Here is a 13,948-nt window from a genome sequence, read left to right on the forward strand (position 1 = left end):
GGGGGCTACTCTCAAAGACCTTCAACAGCCTAACATTCCATCTCCATTTTCCATCCTAACTCCACTGCCCCAGCTGAGCTGACCCTGAGTAATTGAGGGGCCTGCCCCCTGCCAACCCACTGTTGGGCATTGATTAGGAACTACCAGCCAAGCCTGAATTTTCCTACACTTACAAAAATCCTAACATTAGCACTGTAGCCATGCTAGGGGGTGCTACATGTCCATGCACACACAGGCTTTTAGCAGGCTTTAGTGACAGGAGCTTTGAGCCTAGGTTCAATCTGACAGTGAGATTGAAATCCTGAAGTTCAGCTAAACTCACACAATTTCATACCCGCATGTCTGTCCAACTTCAGGGGGCGATTTCAGAGACAGATGCACAGACGTCTATACAAATCACACCTTGAAATCGCCAAAAGTAGTACAGGTACTACTTTTGGGAATCAACGTGGCACTGCAAAGCCGGCGTTGCACTGATTCAGACGGTACATGTCAAATCGCATGCCAAATTGCATCAATGTGAACCTAGGCTTAGAGGCAGAAAAAAAACCACTGCCAGTGTGTCCAGGAGCAGCCGATGACCATATTGGCTTTATTTACATATTTTTATACCAAAACACTTTTCTAATGCAACATCTACACAGTGATTGAGTAAAGTAACCAAACTGATATTTATAAAAATAAGAATTGGTTTTAAAAAAATGATCTAAGGCAATTTTTAAATATTTTTTTTTTATTGTCACCCACACAAGCACTTTCTTATAAATCACAGAGAAACAATTTCAGCTTTTTACAATCTCAGAGTTTCTCTGACCTTATGTCCTAGAAGCTTGTGACAGATTAGATTTAAAAGGTATTTTAGATGGAGTGTGGTACAGGCTATAGGATTCAGTACAGTCAGCATAAAAGCAACGACGATTGTTTGCTTGATTTGGTGTATTCCTAAGGCTCTGTACCTCTGTATATCCATTTTGCAAGCTAAGTGACATTAGCATAGATAAAAGAATTCTAAGTGCAAAATGTCAGTTAGGTGTCCTTCACTTTATGATACCATGTGTAAGGGTATTTTTTTGTATGCATTCTGTATTTATTGATTTTTGCACATTTAACACATCAGACAGTATACTATAAAGCATCGGAGGACATCAGTTGTTCAGCAAAAAAACAGCCAGCATTCAGGGAATACAGCTATTGACACAGGATAAATTGAATAATCATTAAGTAAACTTCTGCTGGTCTGGCAACAAACACAAGAAATGCATCAACTGTAGAATTTCATAGGTTCCCAGCTTAGAGAAGTCTTGGTCCTGGGCCATTTGAGTAGAGGTGATCCAGGACGATTGGTGTATAAAATGCATTGCCAAATGTTTAGTCCTGCTGCGTAGTTGAGGAGATTTGTCTCCAATTTGTGCCCAGTGGGATAGCTGCATTGCCCAGAATATGAAAAAGAGGCAAAAGGGATGGGGCAAGGTCTGAGGCAAGCAAGAGCATGCCCGCCACATTGGACCAATAGTGGAGTGATTTAATGTGTCCAAATATGCGAGTCTAGGGGTGATGGGAGTAATGATCTTGTTCAAGCAAGTACTTAGGATGTAACATGTAACCCTCACTGTGACAGCAAGTAGGGGGTTCTTCTCACTGCACCCGCTTTTTAAAATTTAAAAGGAGAGCAGCCATGCAGGGCTCCACCCACACGGCTGCATCATTCATTCACAGAGCTCTGTGAATGAATGATCTACAACTACTGTCTACAATTGTGCAGATGGCTTGGAGTTCCTAATGAACTGCAAGGTGCAGGTGAGGACTCAGATGGTCACAGACCTTCCCGCTCTCCAAAAACTGTTTTCCACTATGAGAGGTATGGGAAGAGAGCTACACTGTGACAATACAGGAGCCTGACATCGCACCCATGATCTGCTGCTTGTGATTGCAAGACTCTGCAAGCTCCAGAAAAAAATAATAAAAGCGCTTTTTTTTTTTTAAACCTTCCCATCCACAAGAGGAAGTAAGATAGGAATAAGAGGTTTTAAAACTGAAGTGGAACAGTTGATTAGGATCCTTGGAGAGTTGAATTCCCAGATACCTAATTTGAAACGTAACCCATTTAAATGGGAAGGCAGTTTTCAAATGCTAATGTTTGAAGGAAGAGTTAGGTTCAAGGCTTCCGATTGGAAAATAATATGACAGTTCAATAACAAAATTTAGAAAACTCTTCTACAAGATTTGGAAGGGTGATTTCTGAGTCATTTAGGAAAAGGAGAAGGCCATTTTCGTATGGAGAGTAGTGTACATGCTATCCAATCTTAATTCCATCAATGTTTTAATTTGCCTGGGCATTTAGTGCCATTTTACCGAGTGATTAGGGGGATGATGGTCTGGGCTCTCTGCTAGGGTAGGGTCTTAGCTAGGAGTTTGCTGCAGTGGTTTCCATTCTGATAATATGACCTCTTGCATCTGGTCAACATTGCCTACATTCCTCATGCATATGGATCCTACAGCATGCTAGATCTGCTAAAACATCTGGGATTTGATTGCGTTTATGTAAAGTTTCCAGGTAGTGTATCTGTTTAAGTAGTTTTGTCATTTATTGGCTACTTTGCTTCTCTAGTTGTGAGTCATGATTAATCAGCATGTCTCTTCTATAGGCATTGTGAGCTTCTTATTAGGTGGGTGGGAATGTTTCCAGGAACTGATTGGGGTCAAAATACAAGGATAGCTCACTTTCTAGATCTTTTTTAACTAAAGGGTCTTGTAATAAGGGTTAATTGAGCCTCCAATTAGAAGATAGTGCTGTTGTTGGGCCTAAACAAAGCTTAAAAGTGACTGGCACATGATCCAAAATGATATCTGTGAGACAAATCATAGGGAGGTGGCAATGTTTGACCCAAAGCATATCAATATGAGAATATGAATTGTGTATGGGTGAATAAAATGTAAAATCTTGTTTGTGGAATGTTGTACCCACCAGTTGTCTATAAACTGGTGAGTATCTGGGGCTTTACAAATACGTCCATGGGCCACTGCCGAGAGGTGGAACTGTGGGCATCAACAGATGGCTTGAGAACATAATTAAAGTCCCCACCCTAATATGATGACACCTTCTGCAAAGTCTGCCAAGGCTTATAAGGCAGGGAAGAGATGTGGTTTTTGATTAGGGACAAAAAACTGTCACCGTTTGTGACTGAAGTTGCCCTTTAATAAAAAGTAATTCTTCTCCTTTGTCCTCATATTCTGCTATGGTGGTCCAGGGAGCATTTTGTGCTATAAGAATGAAGACTCCTGTGGCGCATTTGTTGCAAAGACTCGGGATACATGGTTAGAAATAAGATGCATTTCTTGCTAATTGAAAGCTAATTAAATTTTCTCGTTTATGTAAAACTGTCAAGATGTTTCTATCTTGAATATTTAGACCGTTCACATTGAGACCAGGAAGGGGGAAGCTAGGGGGAAAAAATTGAAATAAAAGAACAGTAAGAGAAACAAGCAGAAACAGAGAGGATATGAGGATATTCCTTAGAAAATGTAAATGAGGGGTAAAAAATCTGAGACCATGTTGCACACTAGCTGGGGATCAGGGTAAACCTAGAGAGGGGAAGGCCAAATCATGGAGGGTGGGAGTTGAATGGACATGAATGGAGTCATGAATAAAGTCAGTTAATGGGTCACAGGGGACATGGGTCAAAGGAACGTCTCACTATGCATTAAACATCATTACTCCAGGGCCATGGCAGGGAGAAAGTAAGTTCAGTGAGCATTAAGTAGCCTTGAATGCTAAAAGGACAGAAGTACAGTATATAGAGACCTACAATAAAGTATCATGCTGTTGGTGATCAACTTCAGTGTTAAATGTATCAGTCCTCTAAGTAGTGGCTTAGGACTCCCCTATCAGGACTCCCCTCCCCCTGCACTATTGTGTTCTGTCACTGGGAAGCCTTCCCCACTGACAAAATTCAGTGTTGCTGCCTAAAGCCGGGGGCACTGATCATTCAGGAAAAACCTGGCAGGCTGCTTATACACAAGCCGATTGACAGTTCCTGCTGAACCGGCTGAATTTCGAACCATGAATTGCTGGATTTAGGAGTCTTGTAGCTCTCATAAGTATAGAGACACTACTTTCTTGGTAGATAAGGACATTAACCACTTCAGCCCCGTAAGGATTTACCCCCTTCCTGACCAGAACGTGTTTTATGATTCGGCACTGCGTTGCTTTAACTGACAATTGTGCGATCATGCGACGTGGCTCCCAAACAAAATGTGCGTCCTTTTTTTCCCACAAATAGAGCTTTCTTTTGGTGGTGATTACCTCTGCGGTTTTTATTTTTTGCGCTATAAAAAGAGCGACAATTTTGTATAAAACGCATTATTTTTAACTTTTTACTATAATTAATAGCCACCAAAAATATATAAAAAAAACATTTTTTCCCCTCAGTTTAGGCCGATACGTATTCTTCTACATATTTTTGGTAAAAAAATCGCAATAAGCATTTATTGATTGGTTTGTGCAAAAGTTATAGCGTCTACAAATTAGGGGATAGTTTTATGGCATTTTTATTAATAATTTTTTTTTTTTTTTACTAGTAATGCCGGCGATCAGCAATTTTTATCATGACTGACATTTTGGCGGACACATCGGACAATTTTGACACATTTTTGGGACCATTGGCATTAATACAGCGATTGATGCTAGGATCATTTTATCCTGGACAGAGATTTCTGCTTGGCCACTGACGCGGCTGGTTCTATTGGCTTTACAGCAATTTGGGGAGATCATTGGTGCGCTGAGCCTTGGCCGGTGAGTTGGTCCAGCAGAGGCCCCTGTACTAATATCATACTTCTGGAGTTGTTTCATCTAATTGTTGCACTTGAGCTATGGGGTGAACACTTTTCAAATAAAAGGATCCTTGTTAGTACAGATAACTGGGGTGTTTTGTTTGCAGTCAATCGTTTGTCTTCCAAATCTCCTCCTGTAATTGCTCTTTTTACCTGGTATATTGATGCCTCTGTCTAAATATATGGGTTAAGGGTAAATATATACCTGGTAAGGCTAATGAGACAGCTGATGCCCTTTCTCGTTTACAGATGGAGTGTTTTTTCTCCCTATTACCTACAGCAGATTTTATCAGCACACCTTGCCCACATGGGTTATGGGAAATCATTTAGTAGCTGAAAACATTGAGAAATCTTTGGCTGCAGCCTCATGGTCTGGTTACCGGTCTTCATTGTTATTATGGTTGCAATTTTTGTCCGCAAACTAGGCTTCAATTTCTGATTGTTCAGAAAGTATGGTCTTAATTTTTCTGGAATTTTTAATGTCCAAGAATTATTCATGGTCTCATGTTTATAACTTACTTTAGCAGGCATTTCATTTTTTCAAAAATGTAATAACTTAACCTCTTGTCTACATTATTTTTCAGTTCATCAAGCACTTACAAAAAACGACATTCTAAGGTTGATAATAGGAGACCTATAACTCCTGAAGTTCTTATGTCTTTTAATGAGACATAGATGGTAAAATAACAGCAATTGTAACCCTTCCCAGCTCTATCCAAAATGAAAAAACAAAGCTTTGCTACTTTATATTTTTGCAATAACATGTTTATATAATTTAATGTATCCATCCACCTTATTTTCTTCTTCAACTTTTTAAAGCATTTTTTTGTGAATTTATTATTCTCATATGTTTAAAATCAGACAGGTAGTCTAGCCATCTAGGCTTGCAGTGAAAGGTTAGGCTTGGCTTGTTGAATAATCCACTGTTTGTTTGCCTTGCAATCCATAATAGTCTTACAACTCTTCAACATCAAAGTTCGAAGGCAACAGTACTTTTTTGTCTTGCTTCTTCATTGTCCAGCTATCGTATTCATAGAGAGTGACAGAAAATAGCATAGCTTTTTTGAATTCTGATCTTTGTACTTATGTACTTTTGAACTAGCTCTTCCAAAGGCCAGTCTGTATCATATTTCCTGACTGCTGGATCCTTTGTCATTAATAATTGATCCAAGGAGGTAGAAGCTGTGTACCATTTCTGTGTTTTCACCACTGACTTTGAAGTTACTTGTCTTTTCTATTGTAATAAATTTATTTTAGCTGAGATTTCATCTTGTTTGCCAGTTTTTACTTGTTATTTATCCAGAGTCCTATATTTTTACTCTGTTCTTTAACTTATTCTTTGAGGCTATTGTCCTGTACATTTTCAGCTATGAGCAAAGTGTTATAGGCAGACCAAAGTGTGCGGATGTTTCTTCCACCCACCCTGAAATCTCCCCTCTTATTATATGCTCTGCATATGCTTAGAGTGTGCTGCCTTGTCTAAAGCTGGTCATGCACTGGTTGAAATTTGGCAAGTTCATTAGGGACAAGTCATGCAGACAGTTGTGGGGTCATTCTCACATGAAGGAAGTCAATCGTTTGACCAACTTCTGTCGAAGAGACATTTCAAGGTTTCTGCTGTCAGAATTTAAAGTGCCAGCATGTAGGTGGTGTCCAGGTGGTACCATGGAAGGGTGCTTACTCATGCCCCTACAGGCAGACAAATGCATATGCTGAAACTGGGGTATGATATTATGCAGCAATCTTTGTAAATGAGCAGAACTTCTCTGGACAGACAGTGATTTAACTCTTTGGATTCTGTGGCATTGATCTTTAGTTTTATATAAACTGTACATTACGGATAACAGTTCCTCATTAAACTTCTCTAATTTTCCTGTGCAGTATTTCTAAGCCAGTGCTGTGTGACATGCACTAGACTCCACCAGCCCAGTTGCCTGTCACCTCATCCTAGTGACACTGATCCATACGGTTAACACTTGACTCTAATTGTAATTAAACTTGAATGGCAGGGAAAAGCAAAAAAAGATTTGACTTTGTAGGCATGATTAAAAACTTTCTTGCGTACAATCTTTATTATAGCAAAAATACAAACAAATATAAAATATAGAGACCAAAGTAGTGATAGTTACAAAAAGGGGTTATGGGATCGCAGATAGGAATGCTTGGACAAAATGAACACTCAACACGAGACTACTTTTAATAAATAATTTTATTAAAATACTTTATTGGATAAAACTCGGTCGCGGCATATATTATTAGTTTAATAAACATATTTATTAAGTATTAAATTACCATATGTATTTTATTCAACCTAGAAATAACTCAATAACCAAAACTTTAGAAAATACAGCTCAGTCACTATGACTCAAGCTGAAAAACAATCTATCTTCAGTATTATTTCACAAAAACTGTCCCCAAAAGACAGGAAGGGGTTGTCTCAACCCCACCTGCCACCGACCCCAGCACGCAGCCTGTTCAATACAGGACTGAAAAGCAAGGTTCATTATGTCCAAGCTAATGTCGGATAGATATACCCCATCAAATCTATAAAGCCCCGGAATTCCACCGTCCAGATCAATATGCCTATAAGCAAAACCAAAATCCAGGGCCATAAATTTGGAAACTGCCCTATTAACCCTTTCCCTGACTTTTTCAAAAGGCCCCAGAACAGCAGAATCCAACCACCATAACTTGGGAATAATTTCCGAAAAAAAATGATCACAAAATCAGGGGACGACATGTTAATAAGATGGATGGAATTTTTAATGCTAAAAATAAGATCCAACATGCGCACCTGTCCCACATAATTTCCTCCCAAATGTAAAACTAAAATATTAGGCACAGGCCAAGAGAGAAGAAGTGTATTGAACTCAAACAATAATTCCTCCCACAGCATACCTCTTCTTCCAAACCAAAAAACTTGGAAACACTTTGGATCCAGACCTAAATTTGAAGAGTAAGAACGAGCAACTGCACGTTAATGCGCCCAATATACAAAAGTTTCCTAAAATCCAGACCACTCAAGGCACACCTATAATAATCAAATAACAAGGTTAGTACGAACATAGAGTTTGAAAGAATTTGACTTCCACCTACCTAAACTCTTAATGTGATCAGAACCAAGAACTAATTTAGCCGCTTCTGTGGCAGCACCGATCCTGAAAGAGTGTGATGAAATACGCACATCTGATAGATGCAATGCAACATCTGGACAAAATACTATTAAATTGAATCTTGTGAGAGGTGAACAATCTTCATGTATAAAAAACACCCCTTCTTTGTTGGGGAAAATTGCCAGATAAAGCCCCATACACACTATCAGATTTTCTGCAGATTTTTTCCTTCAGATTTACCAAAACCATATAATATGAGGTCAAACCTTAGGAGTTTCAATTTGCATGCAATCAGGCAGGCCCTTGTACTACATGGTTTTGGTAAATCTGAAGGAAAAAATCTGCAGACAATCTGATAGTGTGTATGGGGCTTTAGTGAGATTTCCCTTCACTTCTTGTCCTGTAGACTGAACAGGAAATTAGAGGATATCTTTATAGTGTGAGGGAAATCCCCACATTTGTCACAGGAGCAAGTGCCCCAGTTGGAATATTTCCCTCTTATTCCTGTTCTGGTGGCAACCCAAACTTTTGGATTTATCCTCATTTTCATTTTTAGTGACACTGGGGTTCAGGAAAATTAGAAAAAGTAAATCTCCCTTAGGCCTTTCACATGAGCATGCATGTATCTCTATGGGATATCGCACGTTAGCGGAAGATCATCCGCTGATATCCGCTAACATGTATCTCTGCTAAGCTCTGTTTTTTATGACGGAAGAGAACCCTATTTTTTCTTCCAAAAAAAAAAAAAATGGAATGGACAAAAAACGGTCATTAGTGGACAATCCATTTACATCCGAACTGCTGACATCCATTTTTAAATCCTCCCCCCCCCCCATTAAACACACTGTATATAGTAAATAAAGGGCCTGTTAAGGATCTGCCAATTTTCATGTTTCAGCACTGTCACACTTTGAATGAAAATTTCTACCCATCCAACCATCCCTCTGGCGGTGGCATGACATTAAATGGAAAGAGTCATATTACTTTGCCACTAAACTGACCTTCGGCTTTAAAAGCAGCCTGTGGCTCTTTGACACCTTCACACAGTCCCTCACTTGCATCCAGTCGCACCAAGCCCAGTGCCAGATGGTCATTTATTAGTTGGATGACTTCCTGCTAATCGAACAGCCCGGCGTGCCCCTGGTCAACCTAGATAGGTTAGCCACTTTACCCCCTTCCTGAGCAGAGCACTTTTTGCAATTCGGCACTGCGTCGCTTTAACTGACAATTGCACGGTCGTGCGACATGGCTCCCAAACAAAGATGACATCCTTTTTTTCGTACAAATAGAGCTTTCTTTTGGTGGTATTTGACCACCCCTGCAGTTTTTATTTTTTTGTGTTATAAACAAAAAAAAAGAGACAATTTTTAACATTTTTTTTAAACAATTTTGAACATTTTGCTATAATAAATGTCCCCCAAAAATATATATAAAAACTATTTTTTCCTCAGTTTAGGACGATATGTATTCTTCTACATATTTTTGGTAAAAAAAAAAATCACAATAAGCGATTATTGATTGGTTTGCACAAAAGTTATAGTGTTTACAAAATAGGGGATAGTTTTATAACATTTTTATTAATATTTTTTTTACTAGTAATGGCAGCGATCAGCGATTTTTATTATGACTGCGACATTATGGTGGACACATCGGCAATTTTTGGAACCATTGTCATTTATAAGTCAATTAGTGCTATACAAATGCACCGATTCCTGTGTAAATGGCACTGGCGATGAAGGGGTTAACCACTAGGTGGCAGTGTAGGGGTTAAGTGTGTCCTGGGGAGTGTTTAACTGTGGGGGGCGTGGCTACGTGTGACACGTCACTGATCTCTGTTCCTGATCACAGGGTAGCATCTCCCCGTTCTTCCTCTCCGTGAGACGATTGTGGGTATCCCCACGGGGATCGAGTCAACGGAACCCGAGACCCGACTCACGGAGCTTGCCGTGGGCACGCATGCCTGCAGGCCGCCTCTTAAAGGGCCACGTACAGGTACGTTAGTTTGCCTGTATGAGCCCTTCTGCCAACGTATATTGGTGTGAGGCTGTCGGCAAGCGGTTAAGAGTGGTGTTTGGGTATCTCAATGTGCCCATAGCAGAACACAAAGTGGAAGGCCCAGCACACTTTATCACCTTCCTCTGGGTTAACTTTGAAACTCGCTCCATGCAGGCCAGCCTGCCTCCCGACAAACAGACCCATATCAGGTTGGTTCTTCGTGACTTTGCCTATCCACAGGGGTGTACTAAGGAATAGCTTCAATCCCTCTTTTAGGGATTTTCAACGCAATGAGAATTATTCCCCAGGGCCGATTTTTGTTTTGCGCCTCTTGATATTCCTCTCTCAGACACAGGACCCCGATCCAATCCTTAGACTAGACACAGCAGCAGTAGTGGACTTTTCTATGTGGGATGAGTTCCTTACTATTTGGAATGGCATATTCACGTTCATACCATCAGTATCATCTTTATCATCGCAGGTAGTAACGTATGCTGCAGCCTCCACAGGCTTCGCTGTAATTTTTTTGCCATCATTGGTTTGCAGGACTGTGGCCTCCAGAGATACTCCTAATCCCCAGATTCATCTAGTCTTCCTCATTTTCAGCTATACTCGATCATGGCAGCCACTCTAATCTGGGGCCATACCTGGACTGCACAAATGGTGGCCTTTTGCCACCGTCAAGTAGGCCTCGGCCGATATCGTTACCAAGGCCAGGACCAAGTCACTCCCTATTATGTCTTTCCTACGCAGGCTGGTACAGTTATCCCTGCAGCATCAGTTCAACGTGTACTGCACATACATTCCGTGATTAGCTGTGATTGGCCAAAGCTAATCATATGGTACAGATGGGCTGAAATTGGCCCTGTTTGTATCATGTTATCACTTTAACCAATCACAGCTAGCAACACAATTGTATTTAATGGATGGCATAAAAGGAAGTCATCCATTGTTAACAACTGTCAAATGATCTGCTGTGATTGGTCACAGCGATTACATGGTACTAGCAGCAGGCTGGTACAGTGATCAGTCATCGGCTGAACCACAGTGCTCCCGCCCGGCCATAATTTTACTATAGGCTGTGTGGGAAGATGTTAATTATAATGTGTTTTTAAAAGTAATGAATTTATAAAATAGTTCAGAATACTGAGTCAAAATGTTTATATTCATGGACTAGATTTGTGTATAGTGGGGTGCACATTTATCCACCATACTCAGATGCAGGAGCAGTCCATTTAACTCTGTTTCCTAAAACTTCCTGGCTTTCTGGGCATGCCTAGGGAGTAAAAATCCTCAGCTTCCCTTCCATAGCAGCTCTGGGAGGCCACACTCGATGAAGCAAAGGTAGTTGCACAAGTGATCTGCAGCCAGATGAGAATCCCTCCATAGTCAGACTCAGAACCAGCCAGGCCTTAATAACATGCAGATTCACTAGAAGAAGTAGCTATTGTGGGGAGATATTACATGGTATGAATTCAGAAGATATAGTCAATCCACTTGTTGGTAATATTTTTTCCAGATTGGATGAGCAAGATCAACGCATGGATCAGTTTGCCTTGGCGTTACAAACGCTCCTGAATCGCGCGGCTCACCTGGAATCCCCCACGGTGGCTGCTCCGGTATAACCTGAGTTGTAGGCCGTCCCTGCTGCTGCGCCAGTCTCTGTGCAGGCACCTGCCTCGGGTATTACCTCTATAAGAGGTATGTCTGGTTCTGCTCCGCTTCCCCAGTGATTTGGGGGCAATCCAGTTCAATGCAGAGGGTTTCTCAATCAGGTTGAGATATACTTCGAAATGCTGCCCCAGGCGTTTCCCTCGGACAGAAGCAAAGTAGGTTTCCTGATATCTTTGCTTTCTGAGAGAGCCTTGGCCTGGGCTAACCCTCTATGGGAGACGCAAAAATGTGTTGTCTTGAGTTACCCTCAGTTTTTGGCCTCCTTTAAAAGGGTTTTTGATGTTCCCACATGCTCCGCTTCTGCTGCCAAGTGCCTCATGTCCATCAAACAGAGTACGAGAACTGTTGCTGACTACGCCATTGAATTCCATACTCTGGCAGCAGAGGTTGCTTGGAACAATGAGGCCCTCGTGGCTGCTTTTTCTCATGGTCTCTCGGATTCCATCAAGGGTGAGATAGCAGCCCGAGATATACCCACTGAGCTGGAGAGCTTGATCTCGTTTGCCATCCTCATTGACTCCAGACTCAGAGAAAGACTTTCTCTTAAGGAGCGCTTGCGGAAGCCTCCTGTACGTTTGCCTCCGAGCTTTGTAGTCCCACCCATGCCTCCCTCACCTCCCATGCCTCTTGGTACCGAGTTCAGTGAAGATAAACCCATGCACCTGGGCTTCATGCATCTCTCTGCGGATGAGAGAGCCTTTAGGAGGAGGGAGAGATTGTGCCTTTATTGTGGCCAGGCAGGTCACTTTTTGAAGTCTTGTCCCACCCATACAGGGAACGCCCGAACCTTGAGGTCCTGTCATGGACAGACCTTAGGTGGCGTTGTTTCATCCCCAGTTATCCAGAAGGATAAGCCCCTGGTTTTGGTCACCCTTTCTTGGGCTGAGTCATCCATCGAGATACAGGCTCTAATCGACTCTGGGGCTGCAGGCCTGTTCATTGATGCTGCATTTGTTTCGCAGTACTCGATTCCGCTGCAGCTGCGTGACACTCCATTTGCCATTGAGGCTCTTGACAGAAGACCTTTACAGCCTGCCCATGTGACTCATGAGACTGTTCCGTTGTCCATGGCCGTAGGGGCTCTTCACCATGAGATAATCCAATTCCAAGTTATTTCCTCACCCAGATTTCCGCTGGTTATTGGTTATCCTTGGTTACAGAGGCACAACCCCTCTTTTGATTGGCTCCGTGCTGAGGTTCTCTCCTGGTCACCACAATGCAGTGAGGCATGCTTCCTGAAGGTATCCAAGGTCCTGTGCAACGCTTCACTTCCCTCCTTGCTGGAGGAGTACCGTGATTTTGGCAATGTCTTTGATAAAGGTCAAGCTGGTAGTTTGCCTCCACACCGGCCTTATGATTGTGCAATTGACCTTCAACCTGGCGCCATACCTCCTTGTGGCCGGGTTTACCCTTTGTCAGTCTTGGAGGATAAGGCCATGGAGGAGTATGTTGCTGACGCACTTTCTTGAGGTTTCATCCGCAAGTCCTCGTCTCCTGCTGGTGCTGGTTTCTTCTTTGTGAAAAAGAAGAGCGGTGAACTGAGACCTTGTATAGATTATAGGGGTCTCAATCGTGTCACGACTAAGAATGCCTACCCGATTCCATTGATTACGGAGTTATTTGACTGCCTCAAGTTTGACCTGAGAGGGGCATACAGTCTTCTGCGCATTAAGGAGGACAACGAGTGGAAAACTGCGTTTTAATACCAGAACAGGCCATTATGAATACCTGGTAATGCCTTTTGGCCTTTGTAACGCCCCGTCAGTTTTCCAGGAATGTATTAAAGATGTCCTCCTAGATTTGTTGCAATTGAGTGTGGTGGTTTATCTCGATGATATCCTCATATTTTCCAAGTCCCTGGAGAGCCACCACACAAATGTCTGTCATTTCCACTGCTGGTTTTTCAATGGACCCAGAGAAACTGTCGGCAGTCCTACAATGGCCTCGACCCGTGGGTTTACGTCCTCTGCAGCGTTTCCTGGGCTTTGCCAACTTCTATCAGAAATTTATTCATAACTTCTTGTCTCTGGTCAAGCCTCTGACTGATATGACCAAAAAGGATGGTAACCCACAGAGTTGGTCTCCGGAGTCCATTAAGGCCTTTGAGACTCTCAAGGCTGCCTTTGTTTCTACTCCTGCGTTGGCATATCCTGATCCTACGTTGCCTTTTATCCTAGAAGTTGATGCTTCTGAGACTGGAGTTGGTGCCCTTCTGTCTCAACGTCCTAACTCTGAGAGCGCTATGCATCTGTGTGGCTACATTTCCAAGAAATTGTCACCTGCTGAGTGCAATTATGAGAATGGTGACAGAGAGCTGTTGGCGATCATTTTAGCCC

Source organism: Lithobates pipiens, unplaced genomic scaffold (genome assembly GCF_037356315.1).
Source record: "Lithobates pipiens isolate NorthernLeopardFrog02 unplaced genomic scaffold, aLitPip1_a1.2 Scaffold_18, whole genome shotgun sequence".
Lineage (NCBI taxonomy): Eukaryota > Metazoa > Chordata > Amphibia > Anura > Ranidae > Lithobates > Lithobates pipiens.